Source organism: Lepidothrix coronata, unplaced genomic scaffold (genome assembly GCF_001604755.1).
Source record: "Lepidothrix coronata isolate B3197 unplaced genomic scaffold, Lepidothrix_coronata-1.0 Scaffold1, whole genome shotgun sequence".
In the NCBI taxonomy this organism is placed as follows: domain Eukaryota; kingdom Metazoa; phylum Chordata; class Aves; order Passeriformes; family Pipridae; genus Lepidothrix; species Lepidothrix coronata.
In genome coordinates, this window is record NW_016690181.1 from 7065191 (window position 1) to 7084733 (window position 19543).

At 36.9% G+C, this 19543-nt stretch overlaps 1 protein-coding gene across 9 annotated transcripts in view; it reads left to right on the plus strand.

Moving 5' to 3' along the window:
- The window catches only part of LRRC4C (leucine rich repeat containing 4C), a 496561-nt gene that overhangs the window by 382826 nt on the left and 94192 nt on the right, over window positions 1-19543 (plus strand). For 5 of the 9 annotated variants that reach the window (XM_017812552.1, XM_017812506.1, XM_017812499.1 and 2 more), the window contains 2 exons: window positions 7982-8066; window positions 9195-9313. The gene's annotated coding sequence lies outside the window, so the exon portion shown is untranslated. Of the gene's footprint in view, window positions 1-648; window positions 668-6234; window positions 6303-7981; window positions 8067-9194; window positions 9314-15969; window positions 17815-19543 lie in introns of those variants that run through there. The other 4 variants (XM_017812524.1, XM_017812560.1, XM_017812545.1 and 1 more) reach the window with 3 other exon arrangements.

Sequence of the window (19543 nt, forward strand, 5' to 3'; positions counted from 1 at the left end):
TTCCCTGCCTTGCCATCTTGTTACTGAGATAGCTACGACAGCTGTTATATGCCATGCTTCCTGTTTTGATGTAAATTTCAGACTTTCTCATGTAGTAAACTGCAACAGAATCCGACACAGACTAAAGATTTTTAGTAAAGTGCAAATTTCCTGTGCTTGATCCCACAAGTAAAATTGTGCTGCCTTTACAGCTGCAAAGAATCACACAATCACAGAATGGGTAAAGTTGGAAGGGATCACTAGAGGTCATCTAGTCCAAATCCCCTGCTCAGAGAGCCTGCATTTGTCTTTGTTGAGTTTCAGAAGGTCCCTCTCTGCCCATTTCTCCAACCTGTCAAGTTCCTTCTAAATGGCAGCACAGCTCTCTGGGTTATCAGCCACTCCTCCCGGCTTTGTGTTGTCAGTACACTTGCTGAGGAGGCATCTGCCCCCTCATCCAAGTCATTAATGGATAAGTTAAACAAGACTGGTCCCAGTATTGAACCTTGGGGACACTCCTAGTGACAGGCCTCAAACTAGACCCTCTGTCACTGATCAAAACCCTCTGAGCTCTGCCATTTAACCAATTCCCAATCCACCTTGCCATCCACTCCTCTAGCCTACACTTCTTGAGCTTACCTATGAAGATACCATGGGAGACAATGTTGAAAGCGCTGCTGAAGTACAGGTAGGAAACATTCACTGCTCTCCCCTCATCCATCCAGCCAGTTGTCTCATCACAGAAGGCTATCAGGTTGGTTAATCATGATTTCTCTTTGGTGAATGCGTGCTGACTACTCCTGATCACCTTCTTATCTTCCACATGATTTTTTCTAGAAATAGGTGGGACTTTACTTAAATGTTTCAGAGGAAGTATATACATTCCAGGGATGGCAATAATTCAGCTCATCAAGTTTTACAGCTTTCATTTGTCAATTGCAGATTCTTACATCTGGTAGAAAGGCTAGTCTTTGTGGAAGATTACTAGGCATGGAACTGGGGTCTTCAAAAGGTTTGTTTCATACTAACAGAATGACTGAAGTTTATTTTAATACACTGTGACTGAGACTCTGTTGCAAAGCATCCGTATGGCTCAACATTGTTAATCAAATAGTTTTGTTTTCAGTGTCTGAATGTGTGGCAAATTCAAGTGACATTTGAATGTTTTCGTTTTCTCTTGTACTTTTCTAGTAACTTGAGAATTATTCAAGGATGAATTGATTTGGATGTATCAGGATTTAAGATAAGGCTGGAAAATGTAGGAAATGCAGGCATAAAATGTGTGCTTTGTAGTTTCACGTCATACAAATACAAATGTTTGGAAAAGTCTGTGTGCAATCACTTTCTCCTGTAAAGTGACAGTACATAGCAACAGATTTCAGTGTCATTAGACTGGTTATTGAGGGCAAGGAGGAAATCAAGGGCTGACTCATTTTTTGCTGAGTTTGCCTGGAATGGGGGACTTACAAGTTCATTTATTTCTGTTAGGTGATTTGAACATTTTGGGATTGGAATTACAATCAAGATTGCAGTTTGAAAAAGTTTGTGGTTACCTATTCTTAAAGCTAGAAAGTTTTTTCCTCTACTCTTCCACTTTTCTTCTGTTGCTGTGAACTAAGCTCAATTTTTGCTTTAACTCATGCAGGTGCCAGTTTATAATATATGCATACAAGTTAATCTTGCTTATTTTGTCCTACTGGCTGTGTTCTGGAGTAGGTACAGGACTGTAGAGTTATGATTTTTTTTTTTTTTTTCTGTTAGGAGTAATTAGAAATCAGTCTTGCTAAGGCTTCGTGTGAAATTTTTATTATCATTAATGCATATTTTAGGAGTTGATGACAACACATCCTAGCTCTTGAAATAACCCATTTAGTATAAATCATGTGCAACCCAGTAGATAAAAGTTAAAACTGTGGTCTGCAATTTCACAGCTAGCCTTTCACAGCTCTGTGGTCATGTCATATACATGGGAAAAAATGGCATATGTAGCCAGAACTGTATTCTGCTGCATTTTCCGTCAGTCTCACCTTTACTGAAACCTGTACAGAGTAAGTTTCTTGATGAAACAGCATTAAATAAAAGATCCTTTAGAAGATCTTTACAATACACAATTGTTTTTATAAACAGGTAATAGGAAAGAAAACCATTTGGTCTCCTTTTATTCTAGTTTTTTAATCAGCTGGTTTTGTTTCAGATTCCTGGATGCTATGATAGCGCTGGCAGGCAGCATAGGACACTGAGTGAGACATCTCTATTGCTTGTCTGAACTTTGGCACAATAATGACAGTTGTCAGGAAATACTTCAATTTATATGCTGATCCCTAATAGATTTTTCATGTCTTCTGATAATTTAGTTTTCTCTTTCCTCATATGATACCTGTTAAATTCTATCAGTATCTCCAAGTTATTTTCTCTAGGTTAATATTTTTGAGCTATATTTACACAGAAAATTATTTTTATTCTGCTTGTAAAGAGCAAAGTCAGTGCATGCATGCACACATGTATGTATGCATAAAACAAGTACAGCTGACAGTCATTTTCTATAAGTGAACAAATAATCATAGAATTGTAGAATATTCTGAGTTGGAAGGGACCTCCAAGGATCATCAAAGTCCAACTCCTGGCCCTTCAGCTTTTCTTATAAAAGTACTCTGACAAAGTCATTGTGTGTACTTGCTTGAGCAAGTGCAGTAGGAACTGGCTGGTAGTCTTTAGAAATATCTGAGAATAAATCTTTAATAGCCATTTGGCCTCCCATTTCAATAGACTTGCACCATGTTTGATCACAGACTATCTTATACTTTCACAGTTTTTTCAAGTATCATTTAAAAGCAGAATTTTTTATAACCTCAGTAATTCTGTGTCATAATCTAAAATTACCTATGATTAAATATTGTATTTCGTATAATTTTATTTGGATTAATATTTTACTTTCTGTAATCTTAAATATCAGTATATTAGAAAAATCTTTACATAATTTTAATCAAGATTTTAAAAAACTTGCTGCATGTTATCATTCATGAAACTTCTTTTTAGCCTGACTTCTAATAATGCAGAAACATATATAATAGCTAATAAGAGCATAAATGTATGTAGACTAAATTAGGACGGTTTTGTCTGGAATGATTCAGTGTAATCTGAAACGGAAAACACAGCTGCTTCTGACGCATTCAGGTAATAGTTATACTGTAACAGTTATATTTATGTGTATTTAAAAGACTGGAATTTGAGCTAAACATTTCTTTGTTGGATAATTTCATTCCTTCTAGCTTGGTTTTCAATAGTGCATATATCCAGGGTGCCAGAGTATCACAGGGAACAGCAGGATGTCATTAAAACTCACAGAACAAAACTGGATGTTTCACAGTGCCCAGCTGATAATTTTGTGCAATTGTCATAACTTCTGTAGCTAATCTTGCTGAGATATTGGAGATACAGATGTTCTCTGTTCATTCTTAATTCCTTGATCCCACCTTTTCTGTTTTTAGAGGTGCCTTCTCTGTATTTTCATTCTAGGTTTAAAAGTCTATTTTGTTCCTCAGGAAACATTTTTAGTGCATGGACTGGCACAGTTGATGCTGTTTATCCCTCTGACATCATGTAGTAGGCTGCCATTCGATTGACATTGGTTACCATCATTGCAATGGCGAATTCAGCTCCCAGGGCAGCAAAGGCAGCATTCCTAAGCCATTTCTCTCTCCTGGTACCTCCCAGCTTTCACATTAATAATAGGGGAAGAAAACCCCAAAACTCTGGGGTGGTAAAAAATCAGATAAGGTTGTCAAGAGAGATTGTAGGCTCTTGCAGGTGTTGTAGGTGTTGTAAGTCTCCACTGGATGTGCCCTGAGATATCTGCTCTGATCAGATCTGTTTTGAGCAGGAGATTAGACTGGATGCCCCCTTCCCTTCCAAAACTATGACTCCATAATTTAACTTTTCCCTTGTAAATATTAATGAAAAACCACAAAAAACCAAACCCCAACAAAACGCAAAATGAGAATCTTTAGAGCATCACATACTGCAATAGTATGTTTTCTCTCTCCTTTATTTGTTTTCAAATTGCTTGTTTGTTCCATAAAAAGCATAAAGATTTTTTTTATACCAAGTTTTCTAGAAGTCATTGGATAACAATTCTGAATGTCATGAAAAATTAATCATACATGGTGCAGTGCTTATTGAAAGACATTGACTTTTTAATGAAGATATGAATATATAAATCCTTTCTTGTTTTCAGTTTGATATTCATCCTGACCTTCCCATATCACGTTTCCCATCAACCATGTTGTCTTAAATTGCTAGCTTACTGTTGTGCTCAAATTGTTCAGTGAGTTAAGAAATGGTCACATTATTTGAATGTGTTTTGTACTGCTTAGACCATTACATTCCCGATCAAGTTTGACAGTTTTGTTCAGGTCCTTTGATATCAGTATCTTTTGAATAATCATAAAAAATTATGATGATACTTATATGGTTGCATTTTGCCTACTAAAATTTTAAAAGAAATGGAACAAGAAACCAAATTCTCGTTCTTACTGTGAAAATTCTGTGTGGTACTGCTGTGAATCATTTACCAGAATGAAGCTGGTACATTTTGTTGGTCTGTAAGATGGTTCCTATGCAATAATTTTAGACCCACTGATGAAAAGACCTGCATCAATACAACCTAATGTGTGGGTGTTTTGCTAATTTAAAGGTAATAAGCTTATAGGGTCTTTTATATATATTGTAATGTTACTAATAAATTCATATTATTGATGGAGGAGCATATCATTAGCTCCTCTTAATAGTTTCCTAGGAAATGCTCTGCACCTCAATCATAATTGCTCAAACTCTTGGTCTAACAAGGAATATTACAGTGTGATTTGTATCTTATTATCCAATGTATTCTAAAAGAAACCTATTAGCATGAGTGAAGTATAGATAAGGTTTGAAAGTGCTGATACCAGCTGCTAGAAGGTCTCATGCAGGGCTGGTTGTAATGGTACTACAGTAATGCTTTCTGACCTGCTAAGCATGTTTGAGAATTCTTTCTCTGAATTGCTGCTAAAGTTTGACCTCAAGTTTTTTATTCTTGACTCGTGGTCAGAAGTTTATTAAAAAAAACCAAAGAAAACCAAACCAAACCGAACAACCAACCAAAAAAAAAGGAAACCCCAAACACCTTAAAAAGAGAGTGCTACTGTATGTGGGGAAAGAAAACAGAGGGAAGCAGAAACATTGAAGAACTTATCCCAATATTGCAATCATTTTACAGATGGGGGACGGAAGATGGATTTTTCCATTATGATTTCATTTTCTGCAAATGCTCAAGGAAGCATATTCTTATTGGAAGTAGGACAAAATTTTTGTTCATATAAGCTAGTTTTGTTTTTTTTATAGCTATAACTTGAGATTTTCTTATTCAAGAACTTCAGACTGCCGCCTTTGCCTAATCGACTCATCTTGTGTGTGTGTGTTTAAATCTGATGCTTATATCTGATTTCCTTACTTTGCTGCCTTATTTCTCTTCATTCTTCCTGGGTGATTTTAGATTTCTGTATTTGTGCATTCTCTGACCCTGCAGATTCTACCTTCTCTTGATTATCCTTTTTCCTCAGCAAAGCATTGTGCTGACACCCATACCTATATGACTGTTTACGCGTTTGACCTGTTCTTTGTTCAGATCACTTTCTGTAAGACCAATATATGGGGTTGAATAATATTTAGTGAGTACTTTGCGTACAGAATTCTGACTCCGTCTCAGGAAGCCTTTTCAAATGTCTTCATTTGTAGTGGATGAATTCTGTTGGTTGTTAGTAACCAGGTGATGATCCCTCTAGCATGTGCTGCCAGATCTGTTTCACCATGAGCAGCAAACCTGTGCTTGGATTGCTACTGAGGTATTTCCCCCAAATGACCTGTGCCTCTGCAGTCCCTCTCAGTGCTGTTCAGCACTGATAATGTGCATGCTCTCCGCTGTGCATTATGACAGTCTGAGTGACACACCATGCAATGAATAATAATGTGTCATAGCTGCAAGTAGTTAGAGCTTCCCTCACTTCTAGCACCTTGCCTAATGTGCCTTTCCCACACAGTTTTGTGACAAAGGGCTGAGATATATTTATATACTTGCTCTCATTTAACCAAAGCAGAAATTCTTGTTATTCTACAGCTTAGCATACAAGGTCTTCATCAGCATGGTTGCCCTATAAATATCCCACTTAACTATCTTACAGGATCAAATCCCAAAGGTGGGCATGGGTATAATACAGAACTAGTCCAGAGAAAACGTTCCTGAAGTAGGAATGTATAAAATGCAGATGTTTGAAGTTTTCTGCAGCAAGGTAGGGAAGAAGTATCTCAAATGTTTTCTCTGTCTTAGTATTAGCATGTTCTGGAAATAAATTTGTATCTCTGAATAAATTGTCTAATGCATTTTCCCTCTGCATAGAATCATCCTAGTCATGACAAGTTTTAGTTTGTTTTGAGTTTTTGAGGTTTTTTTTACTGACCAGCAGGCTTAATGACTAACTCATATCCTGCCATGTACTGCCTCCCACCTAATACCATACTGACAAGCTGCTGGTTTTCTTCTGTTCAAAAGAAATAAGAAATAGAAAATAAGTCTTTCAAAAAATGCAATAGCCACCAATATCTTGGTATGATTAAGCTGACATGAATGGTGCTGACTCCCTGTAAGATATACTCCCTAACCCTGCAAGGTCACATATGTACCTTAAACACTTCTGTTATATTAGCAAGCAAACAAATAGTGTTCTCATCTGAAAGGCTTTTAGAGATGAAAACATATGGTAGTTAGCTGATTAATACACTTAGACAAAATCTGTAAATCACAGAAAGTTCCAAATCCACATGTTTAAGCACCTGAATACCTTTTGAAATCTATCCTAGAGTCTATGCTTGTAGAATAAAGTCAGGTTTTGTGACATTTTGGTGTTGTTCAGAAAAGTTTAAATTGAAAAATTTCAGCAAGTTCAAATTCTTATGTGAACAAGGAGAATTTCTTGTCTTAAACACAGTATTTTAATGGGAAAAATGCCAATGCCACTCTGCCTACAAACAAGCAGAAAATCCTAGACTATCAAGTTCAAGGACCAAACTGCATCTGTCTCTCTAAAAGTATATGCTTCCTGATATCTAAAAGCTAGATTATTGCAGAATAAATATATAAATTTTCTCAATTCTTTTAGTCACAGATTTTTGAAAACTTTTTTTTTTAAAATATCCATTCTTAATATGTTTTTGACCATAGAAAACCCATGCCAATTACATTTAAACACTGCCATTTGTCATGAGAAACCTGCATGCACACAGATATATGTATCTGTATAAAAATTCTAGTAAAGTGTACTATATGTACTTAAGGACCACAGATGGTTAACTCCTGCTTCCAGACATATGCCTTCATATATGGAGTTATTAAATGTGTTTTCCAAAAGTGATGATTCATTTTCAGTTGGTTCATCTTTGGAAAATGCATTTTAAATGGAGCTGGATTTAACAAATATTGCCATACCTGCTTCTGAAAATAAGGCCCACTTGTAATATTTTAAATGAAAGTCCATATCCCCTGACCTCCTGATTTTTATAAAATATATTTGTGAATAAGCTATGGAAAAATTTTTGGAAAATTTGTAAACTTCAGCCTCCTATTCTAATTTTCTTAATATTAACCCTTCTTATTGTTCAAAGACTGTAAGTCCTAATCTTTGGTGCTAATACTACTTCTATCTCTTAAATTATAGATTTATTTACATTTTCACCTAACACACAAAGGAGTGTAAAGCAAATACTGTTTCAAGGAAATGCAGGCTCAATGTAAGTGAGTGGAAAAGTGCAAAGGAAGAGAAATAGAATGTCTGAAAAACCCAAAAAACATTTGGTACAAGCGTGGATAAAATCCAGACTTCTGTGCATTACCTCTTGAGGTTTTTTTCCTGATCCCAAACAATCCTATAATCATGATGTGCAGCTTCTTAAAACCATGTTTCATCCCTTACAGGTTTTCTATCCTGTTCATCACCAGAAATAATCCCTTAACAAAAAACTCTTCCGTAGATTGTGAAGATCAGATCTGATTCAGAAAGGTGAGTTTTGATTTAAAACTGTACCATACCACCTGGGAATGAAGTTTGGAGAGATGGTAGGAAAACTGAGCCTAAAGTATCATTGATTAAAAAAAAGAAATACACTTCAAATAATCATTATTTATGCCGTCATTTTCACCACTTGTGACTGACAGGATTTCCTAACTCCTTATCAGGATTTCTAACATATGGTCAATAAAGAATGAGAGAAGTTCTCAATCACAAATTCCTTCTAGAACTTTTCAAAGGATCCTGTCCTAATGGAGACAAAGAGGTTTCTTTGCATTAAACCTGTTTCCTCTTATTGTCTCCAAAATACAGAGTTACCGTTTCTTCTTGCAGCCTTTCCAGGGCTTATGTGAAAATCCAGTGCAAATGGGTCTTGGCTATTCTTCCACTTACACCACTTTATGAAGTGAAAGTTATGGAATAATATTGTATTCTTTTTAGAAATGACACCACAGTGGACTAGACAGACTTGGTCTGTTCTGCAGTGGCAGTAGCCAAGTAAATTCCAAAAGAATTTCAAGAGGCTCATTATTGTCTTGTAATTTTTCATCCATCTCTTTAAGATTATACTGAAAGATGGTTTGATATTTCATATTTCATATGCTCTTTAAATGATGTACAGTTTTAATGGGCATGTGGAGATAGAAGGGAGAGCTGAGCACTTGGTGAGAAAATCTAGACAACCCAAGGCTGAAGAATCATTTTTTAACTAACCTATACCATATTTCAGAACATTTGTAAATATAAATATGGTGCTTCCTGCCTTCATTCATTACTAGGTCCTAAGTTGTTTCCTGACTTTTTATCTGTCTAGTTTAAGTCAACATCTGTTAAAGTACACTTGTATTACAACACATTCACTGATATTAAATTATTTAATATCAGATATTTGCTGCTAAGGTACAGAAAAGAACGATAATTATTTAGAAGGTGAGGTTTTACCCTATTTGCTTCCTTGTATTTTTCCTATTTGCCTTGCCTAGTGTAGTGCACATCATACTGTGGTTATAGTGCTATATCATGCACTGATACTACTGTAAAACTTTTCTCGCCCCAGTCCAAATAACAGCAAGTCCATCCTGTTTAACACACTCAATAAGTATTATTTCTATTTTACAGGCAGGGTGGCAGGTATGCAGAGAATCATATAATCTATCTTGATGATACAATTCCACTGAGTCCTGGCTATAACACTTTCGATGTCCACATCACTAGTTGCAGTCCTACAAGCACGGAAGGTAAGAAAGTAGGTTCTTACATGTATTATATACATTATAGTATTTCAATCCATTTGAATTTAGATAAACCTGAAAAAAAAGTTTATGTTGTTTTCTGTTAGGCAAGGATAAGCCATTAGTGATTTAAGAAAAAAAAATAGAAAAGAGGAGTTAAAAAAAAATCACTGTGAAAGTTCACGTTTTTTTTTTTCACATTGACCAATAAGTGCTAAGTGGAAATTTGTATGATGTGTAAAATTGGTGCCTCAATGTTGGCCATAGAAGATGTTGAAGATATTTAGTTGAAGTAATTTATTTTATATGTACCTGAAAACAGATCTTGAAAATTACGTTTATCTCCTTGAGTAATATTATTTTTGCCAAGAAATTTTCTTTTTTATTTTTTTCCGTTTTGACAATTTGCTCTTTGTATGCAACATTTCTTTTCTACCCCAATTTTTTGAAAGCTGTAGCTTTCTTTAGGATCTTGTATGATTAAAGCAAACTACTGTGGTTTTTTTGTGATGAAACTTTTGAAATCTTCAATGTTACTTTTCTTTTAGCTCAGAAGCTAAAATTAAATATTTTTTCTCCATTCGAGAATTTCACTTTGAATGTATGCTATATATGAGGACCAGGTAGGACAATGTGGCTCTTAGGTTGTTTCTCAATAAAGTTTTGAAGCATATGTGGTTAAGATTTTGTTATCAATAAATGTAAATTGTATTTTCCAGTCACAATAACTTCGCAGGTAAGAAATTAAGATGCCTGATACATTCATCTCTTTGTCAGAGTATAATACTTCTGCTCTTTAAAATTCACTGAGAGAAAAAATGCTGTCATACTGTAAAGATATTATTTCCAAAGTAATGCATCATTCCTGCCCAAGTCTAGTTGTCTATATTCTTAAATTTTACATTCTTAAAAATTCAGTTTAAAAGACACAGTCCTTCTTTTTCACTCTACAAACATTTTCCAACTTCAACGATTCTATGATTCTGCGATTCAGAAAACCAAATACATATTAAATGGGGAGTGAATATAAAATGAAGGACTATGCTCTATTCTCATCTACAGCTGCATCAATCTGGAGGTGCTCCATTGAAATCAAAGGAGTTATTCATCCCTGTGGAGTGAATTTACAACAGTTTAATGTCAATGGCGCTCAGTTGTGAAAAGGAGAGAATTCACCTAGAGTCGAATTCTAAATTAGTGCTACAGAAAAATGACAGGATTCGAGTCAGATTTTTTAATGTTGAAAACAACAGTTAATTTCAGTCAAAGGCATTCACATTTTATAAGTTGAAAAACATGGCTATTGACAAGAACTCGAAATTGGAACAGAACAATACAAAGCCATTCTTTTTAAAAAAGATACTCTGTAAAACTGTATTATTTAAGTCAGTAGAAATTTTGTCATTGGCCTCAGTGGAACCAGAATTCTTCTGTTGGGTACAAAGGAAGCTTTTGCTTACCTATTTTGCTAAGAGCACTTTAGAAAAAATATATTTAGAAAAAATATATTTACCAACTAAGTATGAGGCTTCTTACTTTCCTTCTATGTAAATACTTTTAAGAGCTATTAAATTACAGAATCATAGAATACATGAGGGTGAAAGGGACCTTCAAAGGTCATGTAGTCCAACCCCATTGCTCAAGCAGGGCCACCTAGAGCAAATTACCTAGGACCGTGTCCAGATGGCTTCTGAATATCTCCAAGGAGGAAGACTCCACAACTTCCCTGGGCAACCTGTGCCAGTGCTCTTTTACTCTTACAGTATAAAAAAGTTTCATGATATTCAGAGTGAACCTCCAGTGTTTCAGTGTGTGCCTGTTGCTTCTGGTCTTGTCACTGGGTACCACTGGCTCCATCCTCTTTGTACCCTCTCTCCATATATGTGTAGATGTAATAAGATTCCTCTGAGCCTTCTCTTCTCCAGGCTAATTGTCCCAGGTCTCTCAGCCTTTCCCTGTAGGAGAGATGCTCCAGTCTATCATGTTCATGCCACTTTGCTGGACTCTCTCCAGTCTGTCCATGTCTGTCTTGTACTAAGCAGTCCAGAACTGGACACAGTACTCCAGGTGTGACCTCACTTGGGCTGAGTAGAGGGAAAGGATCACCTCCTTCAACCTGCTGGCAATGCTTTGCCTAGTGCAGCCAAGGAAACCATTAGACTTCTTTACAGCAGGGGCATGTTGTTATCTCATGTTCAGCTTGGTGAATTGGCTGTCTCTGCATAATGGAAACTTTGACAATATGGGATTCAGTTCCATAGGCAGTAATTCTGGAAAGTTTTTCTAAACAAGTTGTTTCTAGTGATGGATTGTTAACATAGAGGATGAAAATTTGTACAAGTGTACAACAATTCTAAACTTGTCCTATTAACCCAACTGCACAATGAACATGCAATGAACATCCAGGAGTTTTGAGAATACAGTTCACTTCCAAAGGGAACAACAAAACCCACCATTTATTTCCATCTCTACCAGAAACAATAAGTATTACAATAATATGAAGAGTTGAGTTTATTGAAAGATCATGTAAACAACCGTGTGCCAAAATCATGTGTTGTGATTTTACCCAGATTTTCCTGAAAGGAGAATATCTTTTATTTCTTTCAAGGCACTATGACCCAATAGAAATTGCCTAGGAAACAAAATTTCTCACTAGAACTGTAAACATCAGAAAAAAAATGTGAAAATTAATAAACAATGCAGCATCAGTCAGCTGCTAATTTTGATGAATATGCACCTGATTTTAGTGTGTGTTGTATTAAAAGAATTGCACAATAATCAGTGAAATGATATAAACAGGAAATTGTGTAATGTGAGCTGTGATTACATTACGAAATTTGAAGTATTCCTGCGAGATTATGTATGACATATTTTATGTAGTCTGAGATTTTTAGGACCTCTTTTGAATTCCTAAACTGATTAGTGAGCTTGATCCTAAATCTGTGCAGTCAAAAGTATATTTGCCAGCAATAATTTTTGTTCCCTTTTGAAAGTAGTAAGCTATAAGAGAATGCAAGTACTCTCTTCATATGCAAGAAAATATTGACAGAAAAGCTAAATAGAATAGAAAGAATATTATGTTCCAGAGTTTCCTTTATGATTTCTTAATTTTTATTGAAAATGAAGGCAGGGCTGTCACTGACTTAGGAAAATCTTGCAATTTGCTTTTCACTTTGTCTAAGCAAAGTTGTCTGGTTTCACTCTTTTCCTTAAAATTGGGCTATGCTTATTCAATTACAATGTTTTCCTACTTTTTTATGTACAGGTCAGAATCTCCTTTCGTTAAGTTTTAGCCATGTTTCTCTTCCATCAAATGTCTGAAAATTTTGAATATCTAGTCTTTTCCACTAGTGGCTTCCAGTGCTAATCACACAGAACTACAGAATTTGCCCTATCTGTCAGGAAGGAAAAGGTCCTTTATAATGGTCTATTGTCCATGTTTATTATGTGAAGATTTGCCAGTACATACCTTTGAGTTTTGTTATCCTCTCATACTCAGGATTGGGCACTCTTGTTACGCTACACCAAAAACAAAGTTTCTTTGCCAGTCTGTGTTTAGTTCTCTTCACAGTTCACTGTTTTGACTCATGGTGATCTTGGTCCATAAGAGGAACCAGAACTCAGTGGCCTCTGCTGTGTCCTTGGGATTTTGTACCAGAGCAGCAGTGGCTATTCTGCATGCTGTATGGTAGCACTGCCAGGGCAGCTCCCAGGCAGGGAGGAGACCAGGTAACAGCTGCTCTTAACAGTTGCTGTCCACCTGAGTGTGCTCAGAGGTGGGCAATGAGCATGAAGAATAGTAATTCCCTAGTTTAGGAACTGAACAGAATGCCCTAGGATATGTCTTCTGTCTCACCTTGTCAGGGCTTGTAAAACATTGCATCGTGTCTATGATCCAGTGTTTTCCATGGCGTTTTTGAGTATCAGCTCACCATGTTGGATGACTTTTGTGAACAGATATGTAGGGAATTGATACTGTTGGCTGGAAAATCTGCAAAATAAGAGATTTAAGACAATATACAAACAATATTGTTTGGAGGCAACAACATGTAATGTACTGCAGGAAAAACATAACACAAGTCTCTCCAGAGTTAAGGATAGTCTTTTAACGTTTGATTAATGAATGAGTTATTGTGATAATACCAGAATATTTGTTTTAAGTAGGTTTCACACATAGGTAGCATGCATGCTTGTAAAACAGATAATGCAATTATTTTTTTTTCTTTAGTATAAGGACATTTACTTTTTCATGTAGCATGACATGTCATCTTATAAATATCACAAATTAGGTGACTTTAAATTTATTTTCTAAGGAGCTAATCATGTTATCTCCTGTGTTTATTAGGTGATAAAGCCTAATCGATGTATTAAAAATAACAAACTTTAAGATAGAAGATCATATCATAGCTTAGAGCATATTTTTCAGTCTTGATACTGGATTTGTATTTAGTCAGATCTATGCTAGCAAATATATTATTGTCTATTTAAGTACTGTTATCTGTTAAAAAACGTGTATTTTGATGTCGTTTGAATAATATCAAAATTAGAAAATGTACGCACTTCTACTGAAAATAAAATATTAGCTTGTATCAACAGGGATACTGTAGCTATTGCAGATACTTTTATTATATGCCCAAAAGTTGTGTCTTCTGTACCTGATGCCCATATATTTGTTTAATTTGGTTAAAGAAACCTTCATTTTCACTCACAGGCTCTTTAATATTAGCAGAAAAATTTTTAAACAAACAGTAGAGAAAACATTAGGCAGTGATGTTTTTATTCTTCTGGGAAAAGGAACAAGTTTGTGGTTTTTTGGATTTTGAGTAGTAAGAAGTAAAAGACTCTCATAAGACGTTTGTAGGCCCAAAATACACCAGCAGCATCAATGAATAAGACAGGAATAAAATAAGCTCACCAACTGAGAAAAAGATTGTTACTTGTCAGCAACTTCCTCTCCTATCACACTCACAGCCTTCTCCAAAAATTCCCAAAGACTTTTTTAGCATTCCTGAAAGACTGTTAGTTTTGGGTTATTAATTATTACTACACACTCAGCCTTTCACCCATTGTAGTTAATTTATATTTGCCACTGATTTCAGTGATAGTAAGATAAGATGTTAAATAATATAACAGTGATTTAGGGCCTGGTTCCAGTTGCTTAAGTTATATCTGGTAGAACTTTCTCACCAGCAAGCTTGTTGAGTCAGTAGAATAAATCTGAAAGTCAGTGTTAATGATTCAGTAAGTGTTACTTGACTGAACTCAGCTAGCTTATGGATTTTGTAATTCTGGAAAAAACTTCTAATATGACATATAATTTAAAAATTTATTTTATTTTCAAGATGCCAGTTTCACACTGAAGCTGAAGCCTAAGTAAGCATACCAAACATAACTTGATTATTTGAGAGAGGACCGAACAAAGAGCTAGTTATATTATTATATGCATGGAATAACTCAGGGTTATTGCTTAATATTTAAAGTTTGCTATAATTACCATGAAAGCACCTGTCATTCTCTTTTTGGGGCTTGTGCGGAGGAGTTAGATCTATAAATAATTTATTTCTGATTTTGAGAGAGACAAATGCCAGCACATACATCATCTATATTCTGTTTCCATGAAGTGGATAGCATATCTGACCTTATACATGCAAAGTTTTATGTAAGATTTTTATTGAATTTTGATCCCTGAAAAAAATCAAGACACAAGCCCAATTCTGAGCATTTGAGGTAACATAAATAAGTACATCTAACATAAGTAGATAAGTACATAGTGAACATGGCAGCACTTCAGTAGTCCAAATTACAGAACCAGTTTAGAAAACTCTAAAATGCTGGTCAGACATCATTCTAATCTAACTGTGTCAGACTTGATAGATGAGCCTAGACATTGTACTCTTGTGTTGCTGTCACTTAACAGCTCACTGGAGCCATGACTTAAACTCACTGAAATCTTGAAGCACTTCAAAGGCCTTTTGCCCTGGAACAACTGCTAAAATGGAGTTTTAGGTAATTAATATGTGTATACAAGTTTTGAACACATACTTATTTCTGTAATTAGAAAATAGATTGTCTTTCCATGCAAATTATTTACATCGCTATATTTTTTGCGGAGGTAATTTCATACCTTGTTTCATATTATTGTCACACCTCTGCAGTTGTGGCTGGAGTTGATACCTGTGAATACTGCTTGCTCTGTACTTCTTTTGCAAAGACTTTATACCTCATTTCATTTTGCTGTCATTTCCTCTGCCTCAGAGGCTAGGCTGGTACCTGTGAATGCTGGCTGAACTGTCAGAATCAGGCAGGCTTTTAAGAAAATGAGTTTTGACATTCCTTTCTTTAAGATGATCCCTTGTTTTTCAATTACTGTTTTCTGACTTGGAGATTTCTTAAGGTAACCCTAAGTTTGTTCCCAAACTGTCAAGCAGGTGGCAGCAATGCCACACCAGAGCAGCTCCCAGCCCTTTTCCCTGACATCAAGTGTTAATGCAATTGACCAATCAGTGCTAAGATGATGGGAGGTAATTGGGTAATTGTATTTTACTGATCCCAAGCAGAGAAAAGAAGGGGGGGGAGGGAGGGGAGCAGGGGGCGAAGAAGAGGTGGGGGAAAACAAACAAAAAAAAAAAAAAAAAAAAAAAAAAAAAAAAAAGAGAGAGAAAGAGGAGAGAACAGAAGGGGAGAAGGAGGAGTGCAGCCAGAGAGACTGGCCCTGGGACATTTGCAAATCCTAGGGTGCCACTGAAAGGAGGGGAGTAACTGAAAGCCAGAGCGACTGAAAAGCGGAGCTACTCGCAGCAACAACAGCAGCTGTCAGGAACTGGATATATACATACATGCGTACGTACGTGCACACACGGGGAGAATTCAAGCTGAAGCTAATAGGAGGGAGGAAGCGTTTCGACTGTGCGAAGGGCTATGCATATCAGGGATGAAAGGAAAAGCTGAAAGAAGCGGCTGCGCTCCTGGGACTGTGTCATCTTGGAAGGGAGGGAGGCAGGAAGGAAGGAAGAAAAGGGGGAAGATAACTGGCGTGTGGAAGAAGATGGGAGACTAACTCACTGCTGTGCAGAAGGGAAATCCAACTTATACATCTGAAATACACCAGGCTGAGCTTGGAAATGAGATCAGACCTGCATTGAAACAGAGAAAAGGAGGAAAAGGGAGGTTGAGATGGGAGAGCTTTTATCCTTCCTGTCTCTCCTTCCCTCTCTCTCCTCAAAGAAGAAATAGAAGTTTATCCGTCTCAGTGCTGCTGGATCTGTATAGCTGCTGGACAAAAGATGGAGAGGAAGCTGAAATGAAAAGCAAAGGGTGCTTCTGAAATTTACAGCTAAGAGGACGAATCACGTCTTCCCGAGCGTCTTTGTGCCCCATCGGGGGAGTTTTAACATCAGAAGGATTTTGAGAAGTGGGGGGAGGGGGGGGGCAAAGGCGAGAGTGGGCGCTAAAAACACCCGTCCCAAGTGTTTAAACAATAACGAGATGATGGATTTCTTCTTGACAGCTGGTGGGAACCTTGAATTTTTCTCTACTCCCTCTCTCCTTCATATAATTTAATGTGAAATTATGAAAATGCAGAGGAGTTGGAGGATAGGCAAAAGGATATATCGTGGAGTTTGAAACAAGGAGAGGGTGCTGATGCTGTGGATTTCTGGCTTCTTGCCGAAATCAAAAATCCAATTGCGCACTGGGTTGTGATTGGAAATCTAATCAGATCTTTGGAGAGGGGGGAGAGAGACTAAAAGTTTATTGTTTTGGCAGAGAGAAATAAAAATTTAAATACAAAATGAGATTTTTTTTCTAAAGGAGTGTGGAGGAATAGAGAAAAAGAAGAATGGGAATCCCCATTCTAATGTGGAGACACATGGATTGGATAATTAATAGTGCAGCAAAGAAGGGGGAAAAAGAAAATTGCCTGGCAAGACCTGGATCTTAAGTGTCACAACAAAATTACATTAAAAGAATACAGATGGAGGATTGCTTAAAAAGAAATACAGCCCCTTCTGCTCTCCAGAGAAAAAAAAAAACAAATAAAGAGCAATGGGGAGCAATGGAGCCAGAGAGGCAGAAAACCTTAGAAAAAGGAAACTAAGCAAAGGATCCACAGTGGAATGAAAAGTTTCAGAAAGGAGAAGGACCATTCCTCCTCTGCAAGGATTTTTTTTTTTTTCTGTTATTTGAAACCACTATTCTCCGGTGAAGGCAAACATCAACATTACCACTATGGCAATTTTAAGCAGAAAAGTTGAAAGCCACAGAAATAAAGGACAGAGAAGAAGAAAGTAAAATTGCCAGAGGGGGAGAGTTCAGCAGTGTTGGGTTGGATTGGAACCTGTGTGGACTGAAATTTCTGGGAAATTGCAATTGGATATCCTTTATTTTTATTTTCTTTCTTGTTTTTAGTTTTGGTTTCATTGCTGAAATGAAATAGTTTTCTAACCCCTCCCCCACCCGGGTTTTTCATAATCACTCGGATTTCCAGCTGGATAGTCTTTGAGGATACAGTGAGTACACTTTCCTTTTTATTATTTTTTGGAAAAGGAAATATGCTCCTTTGCCTCTCTTCTTTCATCCTTATTCCTCTTTTCTCGGTCTTTTCTCCCACCTGAATTAAGGACCTGACTGTATTTTGATAATGGCTGGAGGGGGGTGGTTTGGAAGAGAGAAGGGAAGGAACGAGGATAGAACTGAATTCTCACAGTAGCTCAGATTCCTGTTAGTAAAATTCAAGCCCTTGTAGGGTGTTGCAGGCACCTGCCAGTGTGTCCTTATAGCATGTGTAAGTGTTCACTAGCAAAGAAATCTTTTGAGAAAGCCCTTGCAGTGAATGGGGGGTGCTGCCTGATTGCCAAGTCTCTACAAGCAGATGCAAGTTGCATAGAATTGGATGCACAAAGGGGGTTTATTTATTTAGTAATTGTTTGAAATAGTTGAAGGTTCTAATTAAAATGCCGGTACCCAGTCTAACATTGCAGATCAATATGGTGTATTAACAGGAAAATTTTATAATCAAGCAGGGTGGTGAAGGATGGCTTTTGTCGGGAGTGGGAGGGTGGTGTAGGGCAGGGGCTTTTAATGGATTTTGAGGAGACAGCTCTGTGAGAAATGGCACATTTTACTCTCCATTGCTAAGAAAGGACAGTAACAGGCAGAGAGAGGACATTCTTCTATTAAAGGGGAGTTTTGGAAACTGCTGTTTTAGCCACTTGTGCCCTCCAGATCTCTTAGGAAATTCTTTGTGATTTTTTGGTGAATCCTTTGGGTCCCCTAGGACTCTCATGGCAGTTGAAGGAGACTGATTGTAAAGCAGTGAGAGGACATTGAGGTGTTAGAAGATTTTTGTTACTGGGCTGATAATGAAAATAGTTAAAAAGTGGCTGGTAGATGGTGGGGTTCACAGATTAGCAATGATGTGTAACAGACCAGTAAATATCTCCCTTCCTGGAGAAATGTAGTGTGGGGGTGTGGAATAAAGGGAGGATAATATGGTGTTTAAAATAGAGATCCATGTTTTCCTGTGGGGAAGTGATACTTCCGTCCCCTCTCCTGGTATGACTGCGTAGTCTGTGGGTAGGGACTTTTCTTTCCCTTTCTTCCCCTTCTATCCTCCCTCACCTCTGTCCTCTTCAACCTTGGCCTTCACAAGTAAAGGCTCCAGCTGAAAGTATTAGGCCAAAACTGGTGGAGAATGAAAGGGAGAAAGACCTAATTAAATGAGCCATTGAACAGAAATGGATTTATTTTTTTTTTGGCAGGCAGGGTGCAGAACTACCTTTGCCACTCATTTTGCTTTTCTCTAGCTACAATATTCTGAAGAAGGGGAGAGAAGGCAGGAGTGGAAGAAGTGATGGTAGAGCCAGATTTTAGCACTTTTTTTTTTTTTTCTGGCAGCATTTCTCGCTTCACAAGCTTCCTGCATTAAACAACCAAACCAGAGCTCTAACTTCCCTGGATAAATGCACAAATTAATATTAGCCTTCTCCTTCCCCCCCCAGTCTTTCTCTATTCACTTACATCACTACTGTTACTTCATGTAAATGTCCTGAATCTTTTGGCATAGTGGAAATGAGAACTTCTGCCTCTCAAAGGTGTGCCATGTGCTTCTGTTTGGAGGTCATGCCTCTTAAATGTTGGCTACTTGAAAAAGATTAAGATTTAGAGTTCAATTCTGCTCATAAGGAAATCTCTTGGAGTTTTTGTTTGGACATATGAACAAATCAGACCCTTTGTACT